Below are 14,340 nucleotides of genomic sequence, written 5' to 3'. Positions count from 1 at the left end.
CATTGGATATCCTTTCTTGCTTTGTCAAAGATTAGTTGGCCATACGTCTGTGGGTCCATTTCTGGGTTCTCTATCCTGTTCCATTGATCTGAGTGTCTGTTCTTGTGCCAGTACCGTACTGTCTTGATGATTACAGCTTTGTAGTATAGCTTGAAGTCTGGGATTGTGATGCCTCCTGCTTTGGTTTTATTTTTAAAAATTTATCTCTTTTCTTTCTCTGTTTATTTTGAGGTCTGTCTTTTAAGTTGGAGGCTTTTTACAGATGGCTAAGGATTTTTGAATGTCTGCTAGTATTTAAAAGTGGGACATTTATTATTATTTTTTGAAGTAAAATATTGATGCATTTTATTCACATTAATATCCATGGACCTTGCATTATATTAATATAGCTATAGTATTTAAATATTTCCCAGGATTATTTAGCTTATTTTTTTTGCAATTTTATTTTTATGTATGTATGTATGTATGTATGTATGTATGTATTTTAATATGAAATTTATTGTCAAATTGGTTTCCATAAAACACCCAGTGCTCATCCCAACAGGTGCCCTCCTCAATGCCCATCACCCACTTTCCCCTCCAAAGCTGACTGGAAACATTGAATCCCTAAATGAGGCTTGTTACAGTGGTCTTCATTATAAGTTATGTCATTTCCTTCTTGGAGGGGAGGAGAATGTAAGTATATTCATTTATTGTTCCTCTTGGTTCAGGAACAACAGTATATTGTTAATCCATTATGTTGTTTCTCTTGGCTGAGCAGATTCCCCTTCTATAGATCTTCTAATACCTTGTCTAAAGGGTGTGGTCCTAGTTTCTGTCATTCTGGAAGCTAAAATAGGAAAAAGGTATGGGATTAGTATTCAGTATTGTAAATGTTCATTTAATCATCCTATTTGCAAAAACATACCCCACTCCTAAATATGACTGGCATCCCCCAGTCCAGAAACCTTCAGTCTTCTGCTGACAAAAAAGGAAACAAGTCCTCTGGCAACATGTAATAACTGATATCTGAGATTCTAATTGTTTCTTTGTTATTTTTTAAATAACTTTTTACTTATTGATTTTATTGAGGAATAACAGGTACATGAGATACCACATCTATCTAAAGCGTGCAATCCAATGAGTTTTGGCAGTTGCATTCACCCATGATTACACCACCACAGTCGCAATACATGATACATCAGTCATTTATGGAAGATTCCTAATGGCACTTTGCAGGCAGTCCCTCGTTAGTCCTTACCTTACCCCAGACAACTACTCTAGATGATTTTGCAGTTTATAAAATGAGATGAGATGTGGTTTGTAGTCTTTTGTCTCATGCTTGTTTTTAACAGAATAATGATTTTGAGATTCATCGATATTTTTGCATTTACAGTAGTTTTTTTTTTTTCTTTTTAGTGCTGAATAGCATTCCATTATATAAGTGTACTTCCTTTAGTTTGTCCATTCTCCTACTGATGGACACTGGGGCTATTTCTGAATTAGGGGCATTATGAATAAAGCTCTGTACAGTCTTTGTATGGACATACGCTTTCATTTCTCATGGATGAATATCTACCTGTATGCTTGCCTTTCTAAGAAACTGTCAAACAGTTTTCCAAAGTGGTTATGCCATTTTATATGTGCCCTACATCCTTGCCGACATTTAGTGTTATCTGTATTTATATTTTCACTATTCTAACGGCTGGTTTTAACTCTTTCTGAACGTTTTCAACTAATCATCCCCCTTTTAGTCAACCTTATCCTTACCTCTACAGAAGACTAGTACCACAAATTCATAATTTTTCAGGGATATTCTGTAATATAGATTGTTTCTTGGCTTTTCCACCACAGATCTAGGATTCAGTTTTCCCAGATTATTATCCCCATTGTGAACTGTCCATATGCCTTCCAAAACATAATTATGGTTATATTTTGGTTACATCTCTAGTCCCATTACCTTTGTTCTTATATATTCACACATTAAGATGCCTTTTATTTTTTAAAGATTTTTGAAGGGAAAATAAAACAGATTGTTTTTAATTCATTCTCATTACCCCTCGGCTAGATATTTCATATATATATTTAACACCCAAAATCGGTGTCAGAAGATAGACATAATAGAAGGTAAAACAATTAATTACTTTACTTTATTTTTTATATAAAATCAAAAATAAAATAAATAAAATAAAACAACTAGGTGTTAAGATAAATACAGTTAATTAGGAGTTAAGATAAATATTATGCAAACCATGAGATAGAAACAATGGTATAAGTTTGAAAATGTAGATTCAGAAAAATCACATTTAAAAAAGAGAACCCCTCTCTTTTTTGCTTTATTACACTGGAATAATAGCTTGAAGGAGCCTTGAGGAGCAATAGGGTGTTAACACATCCTATTTTTCAGGGAACTAAGGGAAGTACTAGGAAGATACATTTCTTATGGAGAAGTATAGAAAATATACAGAAACTACCTCACTAAAAACTGGAGAAGGACCACGTACACTGTGTAAGCATTTTGATTTTGTTTTAAACATTGAGTGCATTGTTTTAATAACAGCATCTCAGGATGTCTCATTTGGTAGGAAACATGCATTCAGACATTTATTGGAATCTCACTCAATTTTTGATGGGTAGAAAAATAAACTTTAAATAATTTGGGTGATCTTGTTCACCATTCCACACTTTGATTATAATCCTTTGAGTAAGTGACATGGGAGAGATACATATGCTATGACATCAAATCATGTGTCTTGCCACACTAGGATTCAAGTGTCTTAGGAGCATTGTTTTTTCATACAATAGGGACATTAATGAAAAATTCAAATACTTTAACAAGGTGTTCAATTAAATGAAGAGCTATATTCCATAACTAGAGGAAAATGCTAAATGTTATATTCATCTACAATATAGTCTTCTCTAAAGGACTTTGGGATATAATTTGAACTATCATTTATCTAGAGAAGGATGACAAGAATGAAGCTATCCTAGGAAAAAATGTCATAGAGGAAAGAAAACTTAAAGAATCAGGATTGTTCAAAAGAAAAAAAATTGATTTGAAAAAAAAGAATCAAGATTTTTCAACCTTAAATAAACATTTGGGATGGGTATAATAACTACTATTGATTATTCCCAAAGTTTTTATGTGAAAGCTGAGATAAATGTATTCAGTGTATGTACAAAGAAAGTAGATAATCTTCCTTATAAGGCAGGACATTCTGAATTAGGAGATAAGCTGTCTCTTGGAGTTCTTTCTAACTCTCCAAGAAACTGTTGGTTAAGCTCTTCAGATTATAGTCATATTTGGAACAAATGACCAAGTCTACAAGTTTAATAATCCAGCATGAGTGATTGCTTTTGGAAAGTCAGTTTAATTTATATACATATGAGAATGTCAATTCAAAGTGATGCATTAACAAATCAAAAAAGAATTAAAAAGTGTTTCAATTTGCCTATAGTTAATATTGCTAATCATAAATATGCTTATTCTTCTATATATTTTTTTACATATCTATGATTACAAATTAAACTAGACAAGCTTAACTTACTCATTACATTTTACATTTGATATATGGGCAGGATTGACAAAGTTTTAATGAAAACTACATGGAAAAGGTGAAATTTTTAAACTATTTCTATAAAATGTTAATTCTCACCAGGTATTACTGATGTGAAGATAGGATAATACAATGGCTTAATCTCACACGTGGTGACCCAGCATCACAAATGACAAAGAATAAGGTGCACTGGGGAGCCACTTCTGGTAATGGCTGCCAAGGGAAGTACACTACAGATCAACCAAACCGAGACTAGAAATAGGCACATTTGATAAGCATTGGTGTTCACTTTATGTACGTCATCAAAGTTGCTGTTAAAAAAAAAAAAAAAGATTGGTTTGTGATTTTAATAAATGTCCAAATACAATTGAAGAAAATGGCGGGAAAGTTCTAAAGTTTATTTTTTAATTTGTAAAAAGATTAGAGTGGTAAGATGTAGTCTATATATCAACCTAAGTATTGTTATGTACCATTAAATACTGTAGTTTTTTGTGTGTATATTTTGAGTGGATTTAAATGTGTGTTTCCAGTATCTAAGAAATAAATGCATAATTAAAATGATAATGATATTTATGTTTAAGATCTAGATAACAGAAATAATCAGGAGTTGTGAAAATATGATAAATCAAGCCATATAATTGATATATGTGGAAAAGTTGGGTAGGGCAATGGAAAATAACCTTTGAGTAAAACTGGAAATGAGGCAGTTAAGAAGCGTGGTCTTACATAAAAGACAGGCCAAATAAACTGACTACAATCTTTCCTGTTTGTTAACAGAAAAAAAAAAAAAAAAAGATGTACATCAGCAGTAGTAGACCAGCATTAGAGTTTCCTGTTCTTCTTTTTCTTTCGAACTTTTACTGTTCAAAATGCATCTGTAATGTAGCTTATTATTACTCCCTTTGCACTTTGTCCATTGAACTTAATACATTAAAATTTCCCAGTCATGAATAAAGCTGAAAACTTCTCACATTTTATTTCAAAAAGTGATTTAGGGCTTGATACATAGATTTCATTGCTGATTCTGCCCTTGGTCCATGTAGCTATCAGATTTATGTTGCTTCCATAATGGAGACCACTCTGTATCCCAGAGACGATTTGCTTAATAAAATTCACATAGCTACTCACCGAATACCGAAGCTATATAAGCATGCACTGAGCCACGCAGCAACCAGATGAATTCAATTTATGTTACACTGTTATTAAAGATTAAATCACAGCTTTGTTAGTGGTCTATGAAATTCTATATTTAAGAGTAATCTGACATACTCTAGCAAGACTTGAAATATTCATATACGAACACATTTATTTCATAGAACAAAACGATTTACATGTTACATGGAAATAAAAAGGTAGCAATGGGAATTTATAATACCGACAGTGCCTAGAGATTTATTCTTTTTCAAACTAAATTAAACTGTGAACACCCATATGAGAATTTTTTTTTCTTGATTCACAGTAAGACCAAAAATATGTTTGATTTAATTCAAGGCTATTTTTTCATAGCCAGCAGCAAATCCATTAAAGTGCTATTCTGAGTTTCATCTAGATTTGTCATCAATGTCCTGCAACATAGCAACTCAGCATAAACATATTTTCCAAGTGTAACACAAGTGTACCAAGATCATTCATATGATCACAGCTGGAGTAGGATCATTATGTAATGATTCTGCTTCAGAACTAGCCAAGGGCATATCTAAGAACACAACTAGCCTACTCCTCCAATAAAATTTTAGAAGGAAAAGAGTGTTGGAGCTATTAATTGCAATGAAAATGTCAAGCTTGTGTGTGTGTGTGTGTGTGTGTGTGTGTGTGTGTGTGTGTTTGAAATAATGATAATTTTACTTTCTAAATACTTTATGTTTCTACAATAAAATGGCTTTCATTTTGTTTAAAATGTTTTTGTTTCACTTAGCAGATTTTCAGGGTTTTTTCCCAGATGATAAAACACTCTTTTTAGAAATTAATTTTGAGCAATTCCCTTTCTATTAACCAGTTTTATGATCTTGAAGAAATAATTTCACCTGTCAGAACCTTAGTTTTCTCATCCATCAAGTGAGAAGATTGAGCAGGTGATTTATGTCTTTCCAAGTACTACATAGACCTGGATTCACAAAGTGCCTTCTATATTTTGCAAAAACAGTAGAGATCGCTAGGCTAAATTGCACATTGAATGATGATTAAATTTCATTTTTATGGATAGGGGGAAAAAAATCACCACTTTTTCAAACATGGAAAATCAAAAAAATAATCCCTGAGGGCCAGACTTGAAAATCTAAACATAAACTGCAAACACTAGCATAAGGAACAAGGGGTGCTATGCTTCTGTCCCAGAGCTTGATTATTTACAGAAAAGAAATCAATGCATTGTTTACAACAAATTTATAAATAATTGAGCATTCTTTTTTTAAAAAAAAATTGTTTTTCAACGTTTTTTATTTATTTTTGGGACAGAGAGAGACAGAGCATGAACGGGGGAGGGGCAGAGAGAGAGAGGGAGACACAGAATCGGAAACAGGCTCCAGGCTCCGAGCCATCAGCCCAGAGCCTGACGCGGGGCTCGAACTCACGGACCGCGAGATCGTGACCTGGCTGAAGTCGGACGCTTAACCGACTGCGCCACCCAGGCGCCCCAATAATTGAGCATTCTAAATAGAATGGATTATATTCTCCAGAGTGTTCATAAACACAGCTATTACTCATTATAAGCAAACTTAAATTCATAATATTGAAATTTAAAAATTGCTGAGTACAGGAAGTCATTTATTTTAAATTATGTGAGATCTTGAAATTAAGGACTTTACATCATGTGCCAAAGTATATAGTAACCCTTAGAGACAGACAGACAGACAAACAGAGAACTTAAGATCAAAGAATGTCTAATGATGGATGACATCTCTGTGATCCCAGAGGTGAGAGAAGAGATATGTGAAATGTCAATATTAGAAGAAAGAATACACATTTTAAGAAATGTTTTTAAGGGTGGCAGTTCAGCAAAAAGTAAAATTGAATTATTATTATAGGAACTATACATAATAGGATATTACTATTATTTAAAAATTTAACTCTTTTTTATTACAGTTTTTCAAATTAGCCATTGAAAGTATTCCCCTCTGTGTGGGTGTATAATCTTCTCCACAAAAGTAATTAGACCTTTCACAGGTTCACTGGACTAATACAAACACAGTCTAAGTCAAATTTCTTTTAGAAATAAATTGGTCAGGGGCGCCTGGGTGGCTCAGTTGGCTAAGCATTGGACTCTTGATTTTGGGTCACGTCATGATCTCATGGTTCCTGAGATGGAGCCCCTCATCCTTGGGCTCTGTGCTGACAGCATGGAGCCTACTTGGGATTCTCTCTCCCTCCCTCTTTTCTTCTCCCCAGGCTTGCTCATGTGTGCAGGTGTGCTCTCTATCTCTCTTTCAAAATAAATAAATAAACATTACAAAAAGAAATCAATCAGCCATCTCCATGTGGAGAATTCCTGGGGAGAGTGAGGCAAGTAGTAAACTGATTCTATGATTTTAATTGAAAGATCCTTAGTGTAATTCATATTAGAGATCTCCTCATAAGAATGCAATATTCACAATTTCATTAGAACCACGAATCCACCTCCATTTTCACCACCACTTGCCTTGACCCCCAGCCAGCAATAAATATGATGAGGCCAAGCTAAGTGACACAAACAATTTGACATTGGGCACAAGTGTTTCAGTGTGACCTAACTAAAGTTTTTCTATTGATAATCTACTTTGTATTAGGGGTTAGTGACTTGTGATGTATGTGTTCCAATAATTAGCATTAGGGGAAACCCTTCTGTTCATACAAATCTACCTATTTAATTACTTCTATATTCCCCTACTAAGTTAGCTTTTGAATTGTTGTCTCCAAAATATTAAAAAATCATTTGGAGAATTTCCCCCCTCCAATCAATTTTTAGTTTAGCCTTCATTTTTCCAGGCCAGCCTGGCTTCCCATATTAAAATGTCTTCAAGCATACGTATGTCTTAAAAAGCCATTCTTCCTGAAGTTGCTTTATGATGATCAACAGAAATGTTTTGCCAGGTAAAACGGTTTTTATAATTTTATTTTGAGTTATTCTGTTAAAGAGAAAATTGTATTGGGCAAAAATTCTACTGGAATTGTGTATTTTATGTTGTTGTAACAAGAACTTAAAAGGTGTTGCACAAAATGTTAGTGAAGTGCTTCAAAACACAAGAAATGTCACCAGCTCTTTTTCTCGCTTCCAGTGTCAATAGATGATTTTCTATGTAGTTTTAATATTTAAGCTATAATGTTTACATAGATGGCCAAACAAATATTCATCAAGTATTTACTCTGTTCTTTGGGGGAAAAAGATGAGGGAGACTTCATTTTCTTTCTTTTAAATGGTAAGGATAAATACATTCTCAACAGCAAGTCTGGGAATATCTAAAGTAGCTTTCGGATGTACATCCTTTCCAAGAACATCAGTCATTTACAAATGATCTATTTATTCATCCAAAAATTAATTCTGAGTACCTTTTTTTGTGCCAAGAATATTTTTTTTTCTGATTTCAATGTCAAGTTTTCCATTTTAATATTTATGCCTATTTTACCAGAATTCAAAATTATGTTATCTTGAAAATTTTAGTGACCATGTGTAACAAGCATATTCTCCTGTATAAGCTAAATATGTGATCAAAATAATCAGAAGACTCAGCTGCTAAAATGCAATCATTTTTTACCTGGTTCTAACATATCTTGTCCTAAAAGATTTTACCCTTGTTCTAAAATCCTCACTAGAGGGGTGCCTGAGTAGCTCAGTTGGTTGAGCATCCAACTTCAGCTCAGGTCATGATCTCATAGTTTGTGAGTTTGAGCCCCACGTCGGGCTCTGTGCTGACAGCTCAGAGCCTGGAGCCTGCTTCGGATCCTGTGTCTCCCTCTCTCTCTGACCCTCCCCCGCTCACACTCTGTGTCTCTCTCTCAAAAATAAACATTAAAAAAATTTAAAATCCTCACTAGATACAAGTTTTATTTTCATTGCAAGAAATTTTTTTTCTCTGCTTCTACCTCCAATTAACTATTCAAATGACTCTAACCTGGATTTCCTGTGTTTCCTTTGAAACTGCTCTTAAAGGCGATAACCACCATCTGCCAAATCCCAAGAACACTTCTCCATCTTCGAATTCACAGCAACCTTTTTTTTTTAGTTTATTTTTGACAGAGAGACAGAGAGACAGAGAGACAGAGCATGAGTGGGGGAGGGGCAGAGAGAGGGAGACACAGAATCCCAAGCAGGCTGCAGGCTTTGAGCTGTCAGCACAGAGCCCGATGTGGGGCTTGAACTCGTGGACCGCGAGATCATGACCTGAGCCGAAGCAGATGCTCAACCTACTGAGCCACCCAGGTGCCCCAAATTCACAGCAATCTTTAACAGAGCAAACCCGCTGTTTTGAGACGCTCCTTTCTCTTGGCTTCCATGGCACTGATATCTCCTGTTTTTTCCCTGCCTCACTGGCTACTCCTCCCCATCATTTTTACTGCTCCTCTTCTACCTAAAATCTATGTGTTAGCATATCTTAGAGCAGTGTCCTGGGCCCTCCTCTTTCTGGCTATGCCATTCCTGGATGGTCTTCTCTAGTAATATGACTAACATAACATTTATATCAGTGGATCTCATTCCTATTGAACCTATTGCTTTCTATTTGATGAAATCTTATATAACACTGCCTTCTCTACTATGCCCACATAAAACTTATAGATACTATAAATGACCCACAGAGATGATTAGAAAAAAAATGATAAACCAACTAACTCAAAGACAAAGGAAAAGTAGAAGGAAATTTATTTAAAATAAAATAATTCTCCTTAATGTGGAAATGTTGAGAATGTCTTTATTGGAAGACATAACCTAGGTAACGCTTGTGCCTATGTGTAATAAACATATTTCGATTTAGCAGGATTGATGAAATCAGAACCCATTCCATATAAGAAGCAGAAGAAAATAAAAGTACAGAGAGGTAGAAATGAGCATAAGAGTAAAAACTAGTTCAGAATAAGCTGTAATAAATACAATTCATTTGTAAATTATAAGAAGAGGGAAATGAGTCCAGTGGAAGTAAGAAAGCCAGCCAAGATAAATTTCAGACGTTGAGGTGAAAGCAACAAAATAGATATTCTATGAAGGAGCTGTGCCTTTTTTCTAAGTATAGTATCAAAATAATTCCTATGTTATTGCATGAAATGAGGTAATGATAAAGCATCTCAAGATCTCAAATATATTTTCTATCTTGAAATTCTATCACAAATGGAGGCATACATTTCGTCTCTAGTACTAAAAAAAAAAAAAAAAAAACAAAAACAAAAAAAAAACCCCTGAGCTCTGCTTCAATAGGCAACAGGGACCAGAGGAAAGATTGGAAAAAGAAGCAGTAATATAAGAGGCAATAGAGAACTTGTGTGTTAGACCTCTGGGGACAGAATCGCAGCAAATCTGGAAAACAACCCAAAACAAATATAACACTTCCACATATAATTTTTGCTATAGGAGGTCATCTAGTCAGTGATATGAATTGTCTTTAAATTTTTTTTATTAACTTAATTCCTTAATACAATTTCACTCAAATAATATTCAATCATCTGTTACATAGATGAAATTGGTCTCATTGATTTTATTTATTTTTTTAGTTTATTTATTTTGAGGGAGAGAGAGAGAGAGAGAGAGAGAGCAAGCACGAGTTGGGGAGGGGCAGAGAGAGACAGAGACAGAGACAGAGAACCCCAAGAAGGCTCTGCATGGCTCAGTGCAGAACCCGACATGGGGCTCAAACCCGTGAACCATGAGATCATGACCTGAGCCAAAACCAAAAGTGAGGTGCTTAACCAACTGAGCCACCCAGGCACCGCAGCCTCATTGATTTTAAACAGCTGCGCTGCAGCACTGAAACCCTTTACCATCAGATGTATGCTTGGAAATACAATAACACATTGAGTAGACAGAAAAACAGTGAGTAAGCATATTCTCTGATTCTCAGATACAATGTATTTATTTAAATTTCCCTCACCCTAGCAACCTTTTCACAAATTCCTGGGCCTTTTATGTAACTTCTTGTAAAAAAAAAAAATAGGATTATCCTGTGCTTAATTACTACCAATTTATATTTTTAGAGTATTTGGTTGAGGGGAACATTGAAAAGTTGTGCAGGATACAGGACAATAATTTGTTTTGCCAAACCGTCATACCGACTGCAGACCATCTAGCATTCCCAGACGTTGCCAAGCACATTATCAGTAGCATCTCCCAAACATTGCGGCATCCAAGACATGCTCCCATAAAATTTCCAAGCACTCTAGGATGGCAATATAACCACGGATCTATATGTTGACATTCTTGTGCCTGAACCAGACTTATATCCAACTGCCTACTTAGCAAATACCAAACCATTACCTTTGATATTTCCCCTTCCAGTACCCTTTACATGTAATCTGCAAAAAGTCCTGTTCACTCTACTTCCAACAGATTTTTAAAATATATTCAATTCTTGATTTCCACTGTCACAACTTTAATATCCACCCCTTGGTTAGTTCTCCTTTTGACCAACGTAGTAGCTTCTTAATTGTTTTCTAGTATCATGTCTTTGTCCTCATTTTACGCATGGCAGCCAGCTTGAGTTGTTTTTTTTTTTTTTTTTTAAGGCTTTATTTTTCAGAGAAGTTTTAGTTTGACAGCAAAACTGACTGAAGGGTATATAGATTTCCCATAGTCCCCCTATACCCATACATGCATAGCATCCTCTGTAATCAATATCCCCCACCAGAGTAGTATATTGGTTACAATTTGTGAAACTACACTGACACATTGCAATCGCCCGAAGTGCATGCTTTACATTAGGGTTTACTCTTGTATATTCTAAGGATTTGGACAAATGTGTGATGACATATAATTATCATTACAGGATCATGCAAAGCATTTTCACTGCTCTAAAAATCCTCTGTGCTCAACCCATCCATCGTCCCCACACCACCCTCCCTACCTCTAGCATTTACTCATCTTTTACCATATCCATAGTTTGCCTTTCCAGAAAATCATATATTTGGGATCATAGTGTATGTAGACTTTTCACATTGGCCTCTTTCACTTAGTAATGTGCATTTAAGGTTCTTCCGTGTCTTTTCATGGTTTCATAAATCATTTCTTTTTAGTGCTGAATAATATCCCATTGCCTGAGTACCACAGTTTATTCATCCATTCACCTACTGAAGGACATCATGGTTGCCTCCAAATTTGGGCAGTTATAAATAAAACTTCCATAAATGTTCTCGAGGAGGTTTTTATGTGGACCCAAGTTTTCGGCTCCTTTGAGTAAACATCAAGGAGCATGATTATCGTATTGTATGGTAAAAGTATGTTTGATTTTGTAAAAAAAACACTCAAACTGTCTCCCAAAGTGGCTCTACCATTTTGCATTCTCATCACGAATAAACAAGAGTCCCTGTTGCTTCACATCCATACCAGCATTTGTTGTTATCAGAAATCCAGATTTTGGTGATTCTGAGAGGTGTGTGATGGTATCTTGTTATTTTAATATATAATGCTTTATTAACATACGATGTAGAGTATCTTTTAATATTTCTATTTGGCATCCGTATATCTCTTTTTATCTTTTTCATGAGATGTATGCTCAGGCCTTTTCCCCATTTTTCAAATTAGGTTGTTCATTTTCTTATTGTTGAGGTTTAATAAGTATTATTCGTATTTATTGGATAGCAGCACTTTATCAGGGAAAAAGTCAGTGTTGCTTTTGGATATTTCTTTTGCAAATATTTTCTCACTGTCCGTGGCTTGTCTTCTTATTCTCTTGACAATGTCTTTCCCAAAACAGAGGTTTTAAATTTTAATGAAATCCAGTTTACCTATTATTTCTCTCATGGATCTTGCTTTTTAGTATTGTATCTAAAAAGTCATTATTATACCCAAGGTCTACTAGGTTTTCTCCTATGTTAGCTTCTAGGAGTTTTATGTTTCTAGATTTTACATTTAGATATATGATTCATTTTGAGTTAATTTTTGGGAAGGTTTTAAGCTCCATATCTACATTCAATTTTTTTTTTTTTTTTTTTTTTTGCATATGCATGTCTAGTTGTTCCAATACCATTTGTTGCAAAGACTATTTTTTAAGGGCACTTGGGTGGCTCAGTCGGTTGAGCATACAACTTTGGCTCAGGATCATGATCTCATGGCTCATGACTTTGAGCCCCACATCAAGCTTTGTGCTGACAGCTTAGAGCCTGGAGCCTGCTTCTGATTCTGTGTCTCTCTGTCTCTCTGCCCCTCCCCTGCTCACAGTCTGTCTCTCTCTCTCTCTCTCTCTCTCTCTCAGAAATAAATAAATAACATTAAAATTTTTCTTTAAAAAAGACTATTTTTGCTCCATTGTATTACTGTGTTCCTTTGTTGAAGATCAGTTGACTATGTTTACGTGGATCTATGTCCTTGTATTCTGTCCCATTGGTTTACTTCTCTATTATTTCACCAGTACCTCCCCATCTTGATGACTGGGGCTTTAAAATAAGTCTTGGGGGGGCACCTGGGTGGCTCAGTCGGTTAAGCATCCAACTTCGGCTCAGGTCATGATCTCATGGTTGCCTGGATCTCAGGCATCATCTCAGATGCCTGGATCCTGCTTCTGATTCTGTGTATCCTGCCCCCTCTCTCTCTCTCTCTGCCCCTCTCCCACTCGTTCTCTGTCTCTCTCTCTCAAAAATAAATAAACATTAAAAAATTTTTAAAATAAGGCTTGGGGCACGTGTGTGGCTCAGTCAGCTAAGTGTCCAACCCAATCTGCTAAGTGTCCAACTCTTGATTTTGGCTCAGGTCATGATCTCACAAACTGCTGACAGCATGGAAAGTGCTTGGGATTCTCTCTCTCTCTCTCTCTCTCTGTGTGTGTGTGTGTGTGTCTCTGCCCCTGCCCTGCTCACACTATCTCTCAAAATAAATAAACATTAAAAAAAAGATTGTTTATAAAAGATAAATAAATAAACAAATAAATAAGTCTTAATAAGTGTTAGTCTTCCAACTTTGCCTCCAACGCCTTCAATGTTGTGCTAACTATTGTGGATTTTTTGTTTTTTTCATATAAATTTTAGAAAGTGATACTTTTTTTTACCACAGCATTGAATGTGGAGACATTGGATCTACGTATGTGAAAATATACTTACATATGTATATAATAAATAACTTCACAATATCACTATGAAGTAAGTTTTATTAAATAGGATACGTTTTAAGCATCAACGTGAAGGACTTCAGAGAGTAAGCTCTGAATAATTATTTTCCTGTCATCATCACCAGCAGCAGCAGCAGCAGCAGCAACAAAAACCATTGTCACAGAGGTGGAAACTGGCTGAAGGACTTGCTCAGTGGTGTGGCTGGTAAGTGTAGGAGAGCTCAGATTCAGGCCACACGATTTCAAGCTTAGTGTTGTTGCAACTAATGGTGTATGGATATTGAAGCAGTAAATGAACTCTAAAAATACTTTTCTCATCTTTTTTTTTTCATCTAATGAAACTTTGATACCATGTAGAATGTAGTAGAAGGTAAAGTTTGCAATTAATTTAAACCCAGCTCCTAGGGATGATAGTATTTAGCCCTACCCTTTCTCAAATCTATGAAATTTCTTATTGTGTAGGCAAGTAAAGGAAGAAAGTATGACCTAAATAATATTGTCTAGCTAGAAGATTACCTATATGAAATATTCTAGAAACTTTCATGTGTCAATAGAAAGTCTGCATGGTGTACCAGAGAAAAATATCAAAG

The sequence above is a fragment of the Panthera leo genome, chromosome F3 (assembly GCF_018350215.1).
Source record: "Panthera leo isolate Ple1 chromosome F3, P.leo_Ple1_pat1.1, whole genome shotgun sequence".
Classification (NCBI taxonomy): Eukaryota; Metazoa; Chordata; class Mammalia; order Carnivora; family Felidae; genus Panthera; species Panthera leo.
Note: the sequence above shows the minus strand (reverse complement) of the source record.